Here is an 18532-nt window from a genome sequence, read left to right as displayed (position 1 = left end):
AATTGAAAGTTGAGCGTCCAAGTTTAAAAAATAAATTACTGGATTTTCAGCCCCGACGAAAGAATAAGTTAATTTAAAACCATAAAAGCGACAGACTAGCACTGGTGTCTTGTTGATCGATTTCCGTAATTAGCTCATTTCCAAGAAAAAAATATATTTGGAATGAAAGGGTGCCACCTCACGTTAAAAAATTATCGAAGATTTTTTGGTGAATAAGTACTGTGCAGATTCCGTTGGAATTGGAAGGCATGTTCTCAACAAGACGATTTAAATATAACGTCCTCAAGGGGCTATAAATGTCACGTTGTCCACAATGGTATGTTTATACCAGCTTGTGCTATAAACATCACGTTGTCCACAAGGTGCCATGAATATCATGTGAATAAATATCCAGTGCCACTAGATGGCGAGTGGTTCATGGTGATGCGATTAGCAGTGAAGAGTTGTGTCCCTTCCGCGTAGAAGGATAATATGTAATGACCGAGTGAACCCAATTTCTTTTACCCCAACCGTGATGTTCCAGGAATATTGCTAAAAGCGGCGTAAAACAATACTCACCCATTCGCTGTTAAGGTAAATAATACCCGGACCAATAAGACAATTAAATAACAAGCATTTGTTTCCCAAGGCTTTTTGTATGCATTTGGAACACCAAGAGCAAGAACAAATAGACCTCGGTTTTTTTTAGTGATCTCTGTTATTCATACAGTGACATAAGCCCATTTCTATGAACTTGTACTTTGTGGGGAATCGATCTCGAGACTTTGGCGAACGCTTTAACCACTAAGCTACTCCACTGCTGAGAACATGCACATGTGCAAGACACATGTTTTTGCTCAGGTAACATCATGGCCCATCCTTGAAGCATTAAGCAGCACGAGTGGAATACACACATGTTGAACTGCTTAACGACTTATGCTCAAGTGGGGTTGATACATCCGACACAGAACTGGTATGTGTATATGTAATTGACGTCACCAGTTAAATTACACATGGTGTCAGTCTTAAAACCTGCGAAAAGTGATCAGGTGATCAGGCTCCGTGACGTTGTTAACACGTGCCATCGTATCTCAATTGCGCAGATCGATGCTCATGATGTTGATCACTGGACTGCATGGGGTACGATGACATGTGTTAGCCAAGTCAGCGACCCTGACCACACGGTCCCGTCAGTCGCCTCTTACGACAAATATGGGTAAATGAAGGTCAACTCTGACCTCTGAACGTTGCAAGCTGCTGATGTGCATACTCTTACATTCTAAATTCGCGCACAGTAGCTCTCTAACGTTAGTTCCGAGAAGATTTCTAGACTGACATTAGTTTGGTTTTAGGTCTTGTTTATCTGCAGTTCTAATCGACCAAAAAAATAAAATAAAATAAAAAATAAGCTGTAATTTAGATGTATTTTTAATAGGCTTTTAACCCCCTCTCTAACAACACCAGCTCACCCAGAGATTAGAATTTAATTAATGTTTATGTTACGACAGACATGCCAGTTACAGTCGTTATCAGATCCTGAGGACTTACATGCTGCTATCGTGTACTCGCATGTCTCATCGCTCGCGATATTCATCACGTGACTTTTTTATAGCGTCACGTGATACATCCCGAACAGTTCCGCGTAGTTCTATGTTGAACCTTATCATGCAGCAACAAAGGGTGGTTTTGTGAGGAAAGGCTCGCATGAAAGAAGAGTCTATTCTGACGAAATGTGGCTTGTCGTTGAGACACAGCTGGGACACTGTGATACCTAATTCTTGGAGGGCGTTATCTTGAAGTACGTCCGTTGCGTAAAACTAGACTCACGATTAATGTTGAAAAAAGTCGTGTTTGAGAGCTGGTGCCAACTGTTTGAAACTGAAAAACGTGTTTGAAAGACAGACATAATCATTTCGTTTTTTGGCATTCTCTCGCTACGATTACAATCGCAATCGAAAGTTATTTGTTCTGATATCCGCACACGCCAAGGGCAGGTAACTCAATGTCAACATGATACTCTTGCTTGTTGTTAAAAGTCGTATGAGAGTTCAGTTTTTCTTATTCATATCCCGGGTTAGAAGTGATCTGCAGCAACCACTTGTAGTAAGAGGGCACTAACGGGATCAGACACTGTTAATCGCTGGACTGTTTGGTCCAGACTCGATAATCTACTGTTTTCCAACCAACCAACCAACCAACCAACCAACCAACCAGTCTTATTCATAGACCCAAAGTACAGGGTCCGGGATGTGTTTAATTAGTCACAATCTGACATTTTTAAAATCCATTTCATGGAATACGTACTTAGATAGATTTAGAATGGTATTGTTACAATCTCATATCAAATATTGTTACTAATGCATTGTGATATTTCTTTACGTATTTTTTGGAATATCATTATGAACTAGACATACAAGTAGGAAGTGATATTCATTTTCAGTTAAGTTCATGTTTCCTTAATGCCCATGCGAATCTGCCGTTTCAGTAGCAAACTCTCTTGAATTACAAGGCAGGACTTCATGTAAGAGATATTAACCTACTTGCACCAGGTGCAACCTGAGATAGAAACCTAGTTGCACCATACAAATTCCAGATGCACTTATTGTACTGCAATGTGTAATGAAAGAAATATGCTTTTAAATTATTTAGATGTTCTAGTCAGACGTTTACCCACCAACAATTGACATGCACCTTGGTGCAGTTTAGACTATTAACTGGGTTGCATTTTATAGTACTGAGTTGCACTAGTGCAAAGTGACAAAGCTCTACATCGAGCCCAGCAAGGTAATCGTGAGAGGGCTATTCAAAACTCACCTAAACATCGACAGAGAGTGCTCTAAAGAAAAAAGTATGTTTGATAGTTTGATATGGGTTAGCCTTACTGTAACAGAACAGAGTGTTGTGCACAAAGGTTCTCGCCACCGTGAAATGTTTTTTGTGTGTCACCAGTGCACCGTCTGTCATATAGGAAAATGCATGATGGGTAAAATGAAACACGGAGATTATCGGAGTGAAAGTTGCATAAGAAGGAATGTAACCACAAATAATGAAAAGTAGAGGATGCTGTTCCGCAGTGTTTGTAATCACCTGTCAGAAAAATAATTGTCCACAAAACATACGTAAGAAAACCCCCAATTTGCCTTTAAATGACTTGAAGCGCACATCCTTGGGCTGCCAGATACTAATAATCTACTGAAATAAGATAACCCACTATCCCAGCGTAATTAACCCTTAGTCTATTAAAATATATATTGGCAGAAGCAAAAAAAAAGTCAATCAAAACTGAAAAGAAGTCGAGGGAGAAAATGGTTCATTTGGAGCTAATTGCAATATTTTTCCCACTTGTATTAACATTTGCGTGGAGACCATGTTTCTTGAAAATCCCACTTTGACGTATCCTTGTTTGAGGTTGAAGCAATTAGAGCAGACTGATACAGTTCAAGGCAGTTTCCCGTTTAAACATCTCTCCGATAAAACACCCTAATGGCCACATTTTCGCTCCTCTCATAGCAGATTGTGGTTTGAGAAGTGTTTGGAAAGGAATTGCTTTGTGGTAGAAAAACATCTAAGAGTTTTCACTTTTACCTTAGTGCAATACAAACTAAGTGAGGAATAAGACTGACAATTTTCTAAAAAAATTGTAATTGCAAACTCTATTTTAATGTACCCCGAGCGAATTCTGTGTACATCGTGGCGCAACGCCAGATGTCTGAAACAAGCACTGATTTAACCGAGCTTCAATTATATGCTGAAGAATGTAGTTGATGCAAGAACGGCGGTACCATTGTTGGATCTATCTCCCTGGAGATCTTTAAGACTGTTTCACCCGTCACCTTGCTGCTAATTGCCAAATTTGTTTTTGTAACGGAAAATATTCCTGAACTACAGGGTTATCTGGAGGTGAGTTTGAGCCTCTGTTGTAGTAATTGTCAGCTGGATGATGCAGATGAGGTTCCCTTGTTGTTTGCCTAATGAGTCATTTTGGGAGCCTGCACTGAAGGAAGCAATGAATAGCATTACAAATAGGTCCCGAATGGGGATTCGAACTTTGGTCGTCTGAATAGCGAGTGATCGAACTATTTATTGCACTAATCACCTATCCCCGAAAATAAACTCCCCATAGACAAGCATTTCAACACCATCTTAGCTCTGAAGGTGGCTTGTTGTATGGGTAACTGGGAAGATGGAGAAACGAACAATGAGTTTGTGGTATTAATTATCACACTGAGCCACACTGAACAACGATATCTGTGGGTGAATAATCTTTAGTTATGATGGAATGTAGTGGAATGTAGTGAGTTTAACACCGCTTTCAGCAATGTTGCAGCAATATCACGGCGGGGACACCAAAATGGGCTTTACACATTGTACCCTTGCGGAGAATCGAACCTGGGTCTTTACGAGCGAACGCTTTAACGACCAGGCTACCTCACCATCTGTAGTCAATGAGAGATATTTCATTCATGTACTAATTAATATACACATATATACATACTAAGTGCACATTTGGGCTTGGCGATAATATTCCATAAAACAATGTAGATATCGTAAAGCAAGGTTTGATTCTCACTTCCTGACATATTCCCAAGCACAAGGTGTACTCTCTTTTGTGCGTCAGTTTATGAAAGCAACCTGACTGGACTGTGTCAGTTTCAACAAGCTGTACCAATGCCATAAGAGACAAAGCTACCTTCAGTGATGATGCGTTGTATTACCTATAGGTCATGTGTGGTCTTGAGCATATGGCAGATGTCACATACAAGTGGAAGTTAAAGGTCACATGCAACGTAAAACACAACTTTGCAGATTCTGGTACCTTTCGGTATGCACTTACTGAAACAAACCATAAAAAATGCCAATTCAACCTATAAAGTGGAAAAAAACGCGATGAAAAAAAAGCCCGCGAAATCGGAGTTCAAACGTTTCACTAAATTCCCCCCAGCGCTGGGGGGAAAACTGGTTTCAACAGCTGTGCTGCTCTGCGTCCATAACGCATGCGCAGTGAAAAGGTTCGCGGAGCTTGAAACAGTATGCATGACCAGTGTCTGAGGTCGTGAGCAGTAGTCTAATCTTGGTTGTGTACATAAACAAGTAAATAATCTACTCGTTACGTAAAACAACTTGTTGATTGTGGTAAGCAGTCTCTGTCTCAGAGAAAGCTCAGTGTCTGGTTTATTCACACCTATATGTCTGCCTGCCTGCCTGTCTGCTTAAGACAACATGCAATACACAGCTTTAATCATTGACCACATGCAATTTGAACTTAACACCTATCAGACTATACGACATAAAGAAAATAAGTTGATTTATGACTCGTGCACCCGAGTCCCGTGTGTGCCACATTATGTAATTAGGCACGTGTGATACACATGACATGTTTTTATGTCTGTGGGTTGCAAACAAACTACATTCACTTTTTTCGGATGACTGGATCTGATGGAAACATGTGCAAACTCTTGTCAGTTTCAAGTCCTGCTTTGTACTTGGACGAATGACAGATTCCAGCCACGCAGTAGTTTACCATCTCTACTGACATGATTTTTTATTGGATCGAGTGCAAATTCAAAGAACATGTATTTTCTAAACCCAACATCTGTATAAACATTCTTCATGGATAACGACTTCTTTTCGTGTATATGATTTTGTTTGACAACAGTATATGAATCCATACTGAAACGACGCATCAAGTACACAAAAAGAAGTTGTTATCCACAAAGAATCTTACTTTCTTGTGACTGGCTATACTTCTAAAATGCCCATCAAACAGATCATCTTTCTGTACACACAATCAGCCCTCAGTATATCAGCAAATGTAACAGCCAATCGGAAGCCGTCGTTACACTTGAGTTCATATCCATCCGCTATGACTGGGTTCGGTCTCCCGTGGGCTTCGTTTCGGGGGAAGTAAGCCAAAGTACAAATTATTGCACTTTTGAATCGCGATTGTACGCTTATAATTGTGTTTATTTGTTTTTTCAAAAGCAGCAATGTATATTATATGTCATGAATAAGTGATAAATGTGTTTTAATTATGTTTGATTTTTTGGTTGCATGTGACCTTTAAAGAACATTGAGCGCGGAGAGTCCTTGGATGGGTGACCGTGTTTGGCAGCTTGACCTCTGAGAGGTTTTAAGACCCAAGTCGAACCCCATAAAGCACATGCGAGCTATGTGGTCTTACGTTTTAGAGTTTGTTGAAACTTGCCTTTGTTCACCCAGTAGAAAATGGGTGCCCGGTGGGATGAGTCAGACAGAACCTTCTAGAGCCTCAAAAGCAGCGTGGGTTATCAGGGGTAATAAGGTGTGATGCGCTTTGAACAAACCTTCAAGGCGTGGTGACAGTGTAATATAAAGTGAGTCAGTTTAGTTTTACGCCGCAATCAGCAATAATCCAGCTATATGGCGGAGGTCGGTAAATAGTCGAGTCTGGACCAGACAATCCACTGACCAACAGCATGAGCATCGATCCCTGCATTTGGGAACCGATGGCATGTGTCAACCAAGTCAGCGAACCTGAACACCAGATCCCGTTATCCCGTTTTATATAAAGCATGGGTTGCTGAAGGCTCTTCTACCCCGGGGCCTTCACGGGTCAATGCAACATAAATGCCATTACGATTATTAAAATAACCAACGGACAATCACTTTGGTCAATACAACAGAGAGCTGTACTCGATTACGGTTTATCTATATGGATCATAGTGTGGCGTGTCCTTTGTCTTCAGGTCCAGAGATTTTGAAAAATCAATATCAAATCTAGACGGATTTGGCAAGTCTCAGGTGGCTTAGATCTGGACCATTTAGTTTTGAAAATCAGTCCGTAGATTCCTTTAGTCATAGATCTATAATTAATAAATTTGAATACGATGAAATACTGTCGCTACTCAAACACACGTAAGCTTTCCATCGAACAAAACTCATCTATTTCTCTGGCGAAACAAATAGTCAGTTAATGTTTCACATCATATTACTTGTGAAATGTCCTTCTTTTGGCTCCAGAAATTCAATTTTCGGTACACGCCTGTCAAAATATCGTTCGCAAAGTGAATCAGCGTCACTATCGAGTTAACATCTCAGACGCCTGGCTGCCTCAATACGGAAAGGACACAGACTCCACACCGGTAATAGAATTACAGGAACTGATTCAGGCAGCTTCATCGTGCATTCCTTAGATCTTCGCGATTTGTGTTGTAGTCAACTGGAGTTATCATTGGTAGTCAGCGTAACCGTTGATGAAGTTACCACATCGTCTTAAGTGGGAAGTTTAAAATTAGTATTTCAGCGGAAAAAAAGCATTTTTTGTTAAAGAAGGTTGTTATTGAACTGGGACATACGACGTGTACAATATTTCAGATTTCTATTCTTGTCATGAGTTTGTAGAACCCCGCGAAGAAAATATGGTTTATGTCAGTAATAAGAAAATACAATTTAGGTTTAAATAGTTTGTCATTCACGTACAACTATTTTTCCAGATCCCACCGTCCCCGCATAGATTTCTGGTAACAAAAATGTAACCTCCGCTTGCAGCTTCTTGTCAGGGTAACTCTCAGACTAATTCCCTGAAGATGTATATTTGATGGGAACAAACTAACCCCTATAGACCGAAAGGGAGCCCATGGCAGACGAGGGATTCAGAACTTTAGGAAATCTAGACTTGCTCCTCTTAGGCCTTTAGCATTGCAAAGGGGACTGAGTAGAAAGGAAAGTAATGTGGTTCAAGAACTGTGAGACACACTAAGTAACTCAGTTGACTCTGTTCGTCTCCCAACTATTACACCTTAAGGACTGTTCTCAAGATCTATCTCTTCTGGGGAGGTTGGGGTAGCCTAGAGGTTAAAGCGGTCGTTCGCCATGTCTACGAACCAGGTTCCATTCCCAGCGTTCAGCGTGTGAAACCCATTTCTGTTGTCCCCCGCCGTGATATTTTTGGAATATTGGTGAATGCGGCGTAAAACTATACGTTGGAAATGAATATGAGCTATTTCTTCTATCAAGCTTTCGACAGAAGTTTCTTACTTGGCTCACTTGATTTCGGTGAGTATCATACGGAGCATGGAAAAGGAAATTCAAATTAACATTTAGTAGTTTTGTCCAATAGAAACTGTACACCAAAACGAAGCTGTTTACATGCACGAGATTTGCGCATATTTTTCAGCAGTCTGAAGCATGATCCTCGCGCAGTTCATCTGCAAAGGTTTTGCGGTTGTTTCCCCCAAGTTAGTAGGGAATTCATCTTCGTCGCAACCATATGATATATGTAACATAAACTGAGTCTAAACTTTTGATGGTTAGTATATCTATGTACATATGCCATGCAATGCATTTATTATAAGAAATGTAACAATGTAATGAATTTGTGACGCATCCAAAACACTATACTAAAGGACTATTGCCTCATCAGTGCTATCTCATCAGTGCTATCTCATCAGCGCTGTCTCATCAGCGCTATATCATCAGTGCTACCTCATCAGCGCTGTCTCATCAATACTATCTCATCAGTGCTATCTCACCAATACTATCTCATCAGTGCTATCGCATCAATACTATCTCATCAGTGCTATCGCATCAATACTATCTCATTAGTGCTATCTCATTAGTGCTATCTCATCAGCGCTATCTCATCAGTGCTATCTCATCAATACTATCTCATCAGTGCTATCTCGTCAGTGCTATCGCATCAATACTATCTCATTAGTGCTATCTCATTAGTGCTATCTCATCAGCGCTATCTCATCAGTGCTATATCACCAATACTATCTCATCAGTGCTATCTCATCAACGCTATCTCATCAGTGCTATCTCATCAGCGTTATCTCATCAACGCTATCTCATCAGTGCTATCTATAAATAAAGAATGATAATGGGTAAGCATGGCTGGCTGCTTGGTTGGTTAACGCCGCACCCGGGCATATTCCAACTTTATGTGAATAATCGAGTCTGGACCAGACAAACCGGTGTGTCAACCAAGTCAGCGAGCCTGACCACCTGTTAGTCGCCTCTTACGACAAGCATTGGCTCCCGAAAGCGAGTTCTTCACTGGCAAGTTGTAGTAGTTCTAAAGGTAATATTATTGCATGTAATACAGGTGAAATATCTGTGTTTCCACAGCATTGCCATGGGATATTTTGCAAGTTTGCCAAATTGTTCCTCTAACGACAGCAGTGTATTGTGGGATGTGGAGTGAGAGAGTTTAGTTTTACGCCGCCTTTAGCAGTATTCCAGCTATGTCACGGCGGGGGACACCAGAAACCGAACACTGGTCTTCGGCGTGACCACCAAACCAAAAGATGTGGAATTTCGGTTTTTAACGTGATCATTCTAAAATTACAATTTCAAGTGTGATTTATAAGCTTTTCAAATTTGCAAAGAAAATTAAAATTGCAACGTTTTCACATGAAGTTATTGCTTTAGAACGGGAATATAGTCAGTCAGTTTGGGACTTTCGGATAAATCACAGTGCAAACATGTAAGAGCTGTGGTAACATACACGTGACGTACCTGAAATAGAATTTAATAACCATAGGTTTGAAACAGTCTGACATCAACAAATCCTAATCCAAAAATAACTGTTTCAAGTTTCGTTACCCTAGTTACGCGTCCTTTTTCGTTGTCCAATTTCAGTATATCTGGAAAAACGAAATCCCCGCATATTGATAAGGACAGACAATAATATTCAGATTTATATATATGTACGTATACCTATATTTTAAAAAAATCGTGCCTCATCACTTGAAGTGTGCATTTGATAAGCACCGACAAACGTATGTTAACCTTTTATCGCTAAATCAAGAAACATTTGGCCAGTATAAAGTTTACATAAATCTTAATAAACCTGTCTCTGTTATTCTGCTTAACAAGACCTTTGAAACTTTGCGCATAGAAAACTATTTCTTAAATTTTGCTCAAGTGAGGTAAAGGGTGAGTGTAGGATTTGCGCCGCTTTCTTGCAACATTCCGACGGGGGATGGGGGGTGGGGTGGGGATGGTGGCGGGGTCCGCAATTATCCTTACACATTGTGCAATCACGGGGTATCAAACCCGGGTCTTCTAAGGGACGAGCGAACGTTTAATGTACCAGGAAAATTCCATCAAAATTTCATCTACTATACGACACAAACCTCTCTCCTTTTAATAACAACTATTTTTGTTTTAGGTAGATTCAGTGTTTTTCACTTTATGTGTAAATTTTGACAATCACAGGCATAAAACAAAACACATGTAACTAAACACAGAAACGGCATAACCTTTACATTTCAGTTCAGTTTTACCAACCGATTAGTTTAGAAAAAGCTGAAACAAAAAGGGAGAAAGGATAGATCCCTGACGCACACACATGACTCAATTAAAATGAATGTACCAGACACTCTGTTGTTTGAACGAACTAAAGCCGTTACATTATTATCCATGGACTGTCACATTTTATGCATTTTCGCACTCAAATCTTGTTTGAGCAATGGCAACCAAGCGCAGAGCGGAGTCTGTTGCTTCACAAAAATCAATAAATCATAAAAACTCACCACCTTTACGCGAAAGATAAACACTAAAGGACATAATATGAAACAAGACAATTATTGCTAGTCCTGTCTTGCATATACCATTATGGTTTTGGATGTGCGCTGCTTTGGTAAAACCACGATCACAGGCACCGTTTGACTGATGTTGAAAAATGTTGATAGAAGCAAATAATTCGAGGCGGCTGTAGCTAAAATAACATGGCTACGAGACAGATGAGGATGCCGTACTTTCCGTGTTTCTTTCTGACCCAGTCCATGCAGTGCATCATACCTCCTATGTTCTGGGAGTGTTGGTAGCCTAGTGGTTAAAACGTTCGCAGCGAATTTCCGGGTTTGATTCCCCAAATGGGTATGTTGTCTGAAACCAATTTCTGGTGTTCCCCGCCGTAATGTTGCTGGAATATTGGCAAAAGCGGCGTAAAACTCAACTCACTCACTCTAGGGTGTTGGGGTAGCCTCGTCACGCCGCAGACCCAGTTCGGTTTCCAAAATAGATACAATGTGTGGATCCGCTGAACGTTTGATCCGTGAAGATCCGGGTTAGAACTGATCTTCGGCAACTCATGATTGTCGAAAGAGGTGATCAACGGGATGGGTTGGTCAGGCTCGCTGACTTGGTGCCATGTCATCGTATACCCATTGCGTATGTCGATCCTGTTGCCGTTGATCACTAGATTGCCTTGTTCAAACTCGGTTAGGTACAGATCGCCGCGATATAGCTGGAATGTTGCTTAATGCGGCATAACTACATATACTCCTCTTCCTTCTCTCATTCCACTTCGTTCCACTGATCTAGCCTAATGGCAACGCTACTTTCCCTCCCCTCCCCCATCCAAGGGGATGTTTCAAGTAAGCCTAAGTAAATAGCGTTTGCAGCTGACATGCAACAAATGAGCACCGTGGGTGTCGAGACGACATGACAAATCGCTATGTTGGAACAGACAGAAAATGTCAAGGGCATTTATTCTGCCAATGGTTGAAAACCTTGTAATCAATATTGTTAAAGCGCATACCTATATATTAGTCTGGGGACGGGCGGGGTTTGGGTCTTTGAGACGAAAAAAGAAACATTGTCCAGTCACAGCTAAAACATACAATTGATTATATTTACTCTGTTTGAAGCACGTAAGACATCTTCTAGATATCCAGAATGTTCATTAAACGAGCAGTTACTTTCCATCATTAAGGAACACGTATATTAGAAGTCCAAATCTGAAGCACCATTGCTGTATAATTACACGCCTTTGCTTAAAACTAGTCTCTGAAGGCTTGAACAGCTGTGTTGTAATAAACTAGATGTCGGGTGACGGTATCGGAAGAAGGGTGGGTAATTCTAGCCGAGATTGAAATACGCCATTGCTCTCTTTGTCATTACCCATTTATACGGTGCGGAACTACGTTATCAGGCCTGTCTTACGGCACTGGGAAGTTGAACGAGTGCGTTATATCTGCGTTAGCCTTGACCCTGGGTCAGCGGTAATTGCGTATGTACAGCAACGGTCTCTATTCCGTCCGTCGCCCACGGTGTCCGACGCTGCCCAGACTGGTTGCACTTGTGGCACATTAGTCAGTTATGCGACATTTGAAGGGTGAAGCTAGACATTTGAAATAAACATGTTTTACAGAAATGACGCAAACAAAATGAATAAAATAAAACATAATGAAACTGTAATTGTGAAAATATAAACATATTCTAGACTTGCATGGGCTTTCTTGTACATATTTAATTCAGGGTCTGCATGACAGACTTACCTAAAGCTAACTAACAATCAAGACTGACTACACGTGAAATTCATGCTAGTCCCCTAGACCGAATGCAGAGGAATTTAAAGCTCATGGTCACCAATGTAGTCCTCGTGGATCACCATCATCACAAACATAAAACAAATAAATAGCTTCATACTATCATGGACCTGACAGTATGAGAGAGTACGTTTTACGCCGCACTCAGCAATATTCCAGCTATATGGCGGTGGTCTGTAAATAATCGGGTCTGGACCAGTCAATCCAGTGATCAATAGCATCAACATCAATCTTCGGGCATTTACCCGATAATGACATAAAATCAAGGACACTGAAGGTACGTAGTCCTCAAACGGAAATATTCAACCAAGACAGGTATCGTCATGGAAATGAAACACGGGTGTGGAATTTATTTCTAGCCACTAAACCCTTTGATCTTGTGTTCGAATCTAGGTTCTCATTTGTTTTATGTGTCACGTAAGGGGTTTCACATAAGTAGTAAACGTCTGACACTTCGGAAGGAATCAAGAAAGGGTGATAGGATTTCATTAAAGACTCTATAAGTACTAGGTCTTGTGTCTGGCCCCGCCCGCGTAACATTCACGGGCTTAAATATTTTCCGTCTATTTTTCCAAAGGCAGGTAACTCCCAAGATTCACAATGTTTGTTGTGTCTTAGACTAACAATTAGACTCTGGTGTGAACATATTTTACAGAAAAAAGTTCATATTCAAAAAGAAAAAAACCAAACAAGAATGTTAAGTCAAATTTAATGAAATAGCCCTGAGGCGTAAAAATTTCTCAGGCCTTCTTCATTCTAGACTTGCGTGGGTTTTCTTGGATATATTTGCTGCAGGGTCTAATTAAGGCTGTGTGGGATAAATGTGTTGATGGTTTTGGCGGGACTGTAAGTCCTTTTGACTTGTCAGTAGTAGTTTGGACAAAACTACGGTGAACCGTTTTTGTTCCGAAAAGAATCTGAAACCCACAACTAAAACAAATTCAAAATGCAAAATTTTACACGCACATACACACAAATGTCTTCTATCGCTTATCGTCTTAACCCAGTGTAACAGCACCATGTCTGCTTTAATATATTTCATTATCTTTCATCTTAGACTAAATAAAAATAGTGAAATGTTTCTCTCACTTTTATTTGTGCGCATGACAATTTTTATTGCCCTTTGACAAAAAATAATTCACCCGTTTGTCCATTACAAAAATGAGTGTCTGGAAGAACGAGTGTGACTGAATCTACAACTCATCAACACGTGCCAAACTTCCCAAGCTGTATTTCCGAGAGAGAAAAAAATAAAAATGTGTTCCTCCCTCGTCACTTTTTTCTATAAAAAAGTCCTACCGCCCTCGACTCTTTTGAAAAATATGTGCCCGAGAAACATTTATTTTTTTATGCAGCCTTATAATCTGCTGTTTAGTGTATATACATGCTTGAAATCATCACACTGGCTTCATGTATAATATATTGTATACATATCCTGCATAACTGTCAGTTCACCTGACGAAGGGGCAAGGAATAGCCCAGAAACGTTGTGTAAACAATAAAGAAGTTGACATCCATAACATTTTGCCTTATAACAAGTTAAAAATGCAAAAACATAAACAGTTTTTCGTCAAATGATTATTTCATGAAAGATATATCACAATGTATTTTTTACTTGTAAAACGTTTCCCCCTTGAAATACAGTTAGTGAGACTTTGATCATGTTTAATGAACGTCAAGTGACGGCACAAGCCTATTTCAGTTATTATTATTAGTTTCTTACAAAGAACGTTTTTCAGTACATGGCAGATCCAAATTGGATAAAAACAGGAAGAGAAGAAAAACTTGTCTTTCATGGTTTTACTACAAAAACTAACAAAAGCACGTTACCATCACTTAATAAAAACTGCCTCTATAAACTTCCTTATCTTTAGCACCCTCAACTTTCCTTTTCGTATGCGAGTGGCAGGTTAAGAAAAATGTCTGGTTTATTGAAACAAGAGTCCACATATATACATTCACAATCGATTCTGTGCGAGCGAGAACGTACCATAGTGGAGTGGCAGCGTCTCTCTTCGATGCAACCTCACCCAGTTGTATCAGCGACCTATCATCATGGATTCGAATCCCAGGGTCAACCTGATTGGTTCATGGTTTGTCAGCACCAAATCGCAACACGCCTTAACCCTCCACACTGTACAGATCCCAGACTAACGCTTAGTCTCCGAATATATATCTGGTTGTGACAGAAACAAATAATGCATAAATAAGTGAGATGGGAGATCCAGAGCCAAAGGACCTGTTCCATTTAGGGTCAAAGCATTGTAGAGAGAATGAGGAGGCTTTTACGCCGCTTTTAGCAACAGTCCAGCAATAGCACGGTGGGAGACACCAGAAATCTTAACCACTAGGCTACTCTTCTGTCCTTTGCACTGCAGACAAGGCTGAACGTAAGGGTAGATGACGCAGAATATGTAGACCCTAGGATGTGTCACCTTGGCGTGTCAGGCGGTGGAGTAGCCTAGTGGTTAAAGCGTTCGTTCGTCATGCCGAAATAGCGAGTTCGATTCCCCACATGGGAACAATGTGTGAAGCCCATTCCTTGTGATGTCGCTGGAATATTGGCAAAAGCGGCAAAAAACCCAACTCTTTCACTCACTTGGTGTGTCAGAAACCTTTGACCGTTTGTTCCAATCCCAGATTTTCCCCAGATTCTTATGGCTTTTCAGCACGAAAACGGTGACCAATGAAACCTGCCTGAATTTCAGCTTGAGGCTGAGACGTCGTGCCAAAGATGAGGTAATGTACGTTAAGGCAAAAATATCACCAGACCAAGTACGTTTTTCCCTTGCTAATGCCTTCAGAGTCAAGAAACCGTAAGTAAAAACTAGGTACATTGTAATGGAAGGCAAGTAAAAGCTGTTCATTTGAAACAGAATTTAAACACGTTCTCTCTTTGTTTCAATCAATATATTGTACCCAATCGACTTGTTCGCAAGGGCCTTCTAGAATAACGTGTTTTTTCAACATGTTGTATGGTTCAGTGAGCGAGTGAATTGGGTTTTAAGCCGCTTTTAGCAATATTCCAGGGACTCCAGAAATGGGCTCCGTACATTGCAACCATGTGGAGGATCGAACCCCCGCCTTCAGTGTTACGAGCGAACGCTTTAACCACCAAGCTACCAGTATTATGGTTCAGAAAAGTGTTCTATCTCGAGGAAGTAGAGAGATGGAAGGTTGAAGTAATAAAGTACAAAACAGCTCGATCTTTTACCAATAACTCGCTCATTAGAACATTCGTTTACTCCGACGGCTCGCGGATAACGATACCATCCTAAATAATGAGGTTTTGCTGGATGGTTTAGAGTGAAAGAGTTTAGTTGACGATGCTTTATACTTCAGCAATACCATGTGGGGAATCGAACCCAGGTCTTCTGACTGACGATCAAACGCGTTACACTCTTGGCTACCCCCACCGTACATCGCTGGTAATAAAAAAACCTCTACAAAAGATGTGGTACGTGGCGCTATTTTAAATCGCTACATACAGAGTATGAGAATCATTAGTCACTAGTCGTAGTTTTTATTCTTTACTCTTGATTTCTATCCGATACAAATGAGAAATGCTGAAACCAGAGTGAGTGAGTGAGTGATTTTAGTTTTACGCCGCACTCAGCAATATTCCAACTATATGGCAGTGGTCTGTACATAATCGAGTCTGGACCAGACAATAAACTGATCAACATCACGAGCGTCAATCTGCGCAATTAGGAACCGATGACATGTGTCAACCAAGTCAGCGAACCTGACCACCCGATCCCGTTAGTCGCCTCTTACGACAAGCATAGTCGCCTTTTTGGCAAGCATGGGTTGCTGAAGGCTTACTCTCCCCCCGGACTTTCACGGGTCGGCTGGACCAGAAGCTGAGTTAATGCATGTTGATATATTTTTATATTGCCAAACGCGGATTCTGCTATGACTAAGGGGAGTAATTTGGGGGGCCAAATTACAGTGTGTTACAAAGCTGTACAGTGTAATAGGTAGGAATGCTAAAAGGAAAGTTACGAGGTCTCACGGCTACGAGAGTTTTGTAAAACCGGGCCCTGGTCAGCCATTAACCTGAAGTCAATCTGATTTGCATAACAAGTCCAATTTTAACGGATGCGTTCAGAATCTCTCATAACTAAGCTTAAGTAAGGAGTGCGATATCATTTGAAACTAAATGACATCAACCGAGTCCAAAATAGATTCCTATACGTCTTTGTCAAAACACGTTTCACTCTCTCGTGTCTTCCTTGAAACTTACCATCTTGTTTTCTTGACCGACAAACCCTCCAGTAACGAGGTCAAAAAGTACCGTTATCACTGCATGTGACTAGTCTCCATCAGACAGACATATGACGTTCCTGCGCGTGATAACATAGCGGCAGTAGTATTTAATTTCCCATCTGGCCAATATCTCTGGAAACATTAGCTCGATACATTATGATAATTTGCCCGACGGAATGCCTGGCGGTTATCTGGTTCGACATTTCACATACTAACTTTTCAGTCGCGTAATGGTTCGGCAAATATCACAGCTACAATCTGTATTACATTCATGTATTAAACAGCCTAACCCTGATATTTTGGTATAATTATGAATATTATATTACATGTGTATTACATGTGGAGTCGGATAACGGTACATTGTGACACTATATACATCCGTTTGAATCCGATTTAAAAACAAAGTATAAACTGTTTTCGGGGTGGTTAGCGCTGCAAATTCAGGGCTCTTTATCCTTGAAGGGCGCCCCAAAATGAGGTAGATCATTCACCATAATTATTTGTTCTACGTGCCCATGCGTGGAGTCCGTATGATTTCAAATGTGCATGGAGATATCGTCAGTTTCTTTTGGTCGAACATCCCCAGTTTAGTCATTTGAATCACAAAAGGAACTTCACAAAGGACGCATCTATTTTGTCTCCTCCCAGACATTACTTATTATACAAAGGAGTGAGTGATTTTTTACGCCGTTTTAGCTATATTCTAGCAACATCACGGCGGGGGACACCAGAAATGGGCTTCACACGTTGTACCCATGAGGGGAATCGAACCCGGGACTTCAGCGTGACGAGCTAACGCTTCAGCCTCTAGGCTACCGTATCCCCTATTACTGCTTGACATGTAATAGATGAGCCACGACCTGACAAATGACCCCAATTTGCAAATATGGGAACATCCTCCAGAACATTCCATTTGAAACAAGAGGGAAACAGGTTGTCGTCTAAATATTGAAATGTTCAATTTCCTCATGCAAAACGTGTCGTGGTGGTGTTTTGATGAACTAAATCGCTTAACGAGACACGTGTTACACAGTAGCGGTACTGGTGTCACGGCACGATCAGCATGTATTGCATGTGCTTAATCGCCAATCTACCTGTAGCAACCAAGTGTATTCGTCCAGATTACTTGCCTCGCCTGCTTGTCATAAACGCGTTCACTGACCTGGCTCATCTAGTACACAGAAAAGGAGTACGTGAACGCCGTTTTACACAGTCACCGGTGTTACTGCTATCAAGAGGTAGCTGTTAGTGAGTGAACTGGGCTTTATGCCTCTTTTGCTTATTGCAATATTGCAGCAGGGACGCAAGAAAAGGGCTCCAAATATGAGTACCCCGTGACCATTGGAAATCTCTAATTTATCTACCATAATTTATCCACCAAGCTGCTCCACCACCTACCGGCCAGTATATTTTCGAGTCTGGACCAGACAATCCACGACCGATAGGATTCTAATTCCAAGGTGCCGCTTTGTCGGCCTTCTCCACGAGAATACTTACTGCCGTTAAATATAATAGTTCTTGTTACTATGATAATAATTGGTATGTGTTTTTCTGATTTCAGGGCAATGTGGGGTAGCGTAGTGGTTTTAGCGTTCGCTCGTCACGCAGGTCGATACCCCACAGGTACAGGGTGTGAAGGCTGTTTGTTGTGTCCCCCGCCGTGATATTGATAGAATGTATCTAATAACGGCGTAAAACTAAACTCACTCACTCACACTCCATGTCAGGTTGACCTGACATCTGCCAATGCACATGAAACAAATTCTGATAACGTTTCCAATATTACATCGATTCATCATACGGCAGTTCCTAACCTCTGGTAACTAGGAAAAACAAGATGATTTAAAAATATATGATGCATGTGCCTATTAAGACAATTTGGCCGTAAGAGAAGAAACCAATCTTCCCCGAAAACATTTCTGTTCGTATCCTTTATCAGATTTTCCTTCAGCAGAAATGATTTCCTG

At 40.8% G+C, this 18532-nt stretch overlaps 1 protein-coding gene across 1 annotated transcript in view; it reads right to left on the bottom strand.

The window, feature by feature from the left end:
* Nucleotides 1-18532, bottom strand: part of LOC137256236 (integrin alpha-4-like) — a 101322-nt gene that overhangs the window by 63577 nt on the left and 19213 nt on the right. The gene's annotated exons all lie outside the window — the stretch shown is intronic.

Source organism: Haliotis asinina, chromosome 11 (assembly GCF_037392515.1).
Source record: "Haliotis asinina isolate JCU_RB_2024 chromosome 11, JCU_Hal_asi_v2, whole genome shotgun sequence".
Lineage (NCBI taxonomy): Eukaryota > Metazoa > Mollusca > Gastropoda > Lepetellida > Haliotidae > Haliotis > Haliotis asinina.
This window is presented reverse-complemented; position numbering and strand designations above follow the sequence as displayed.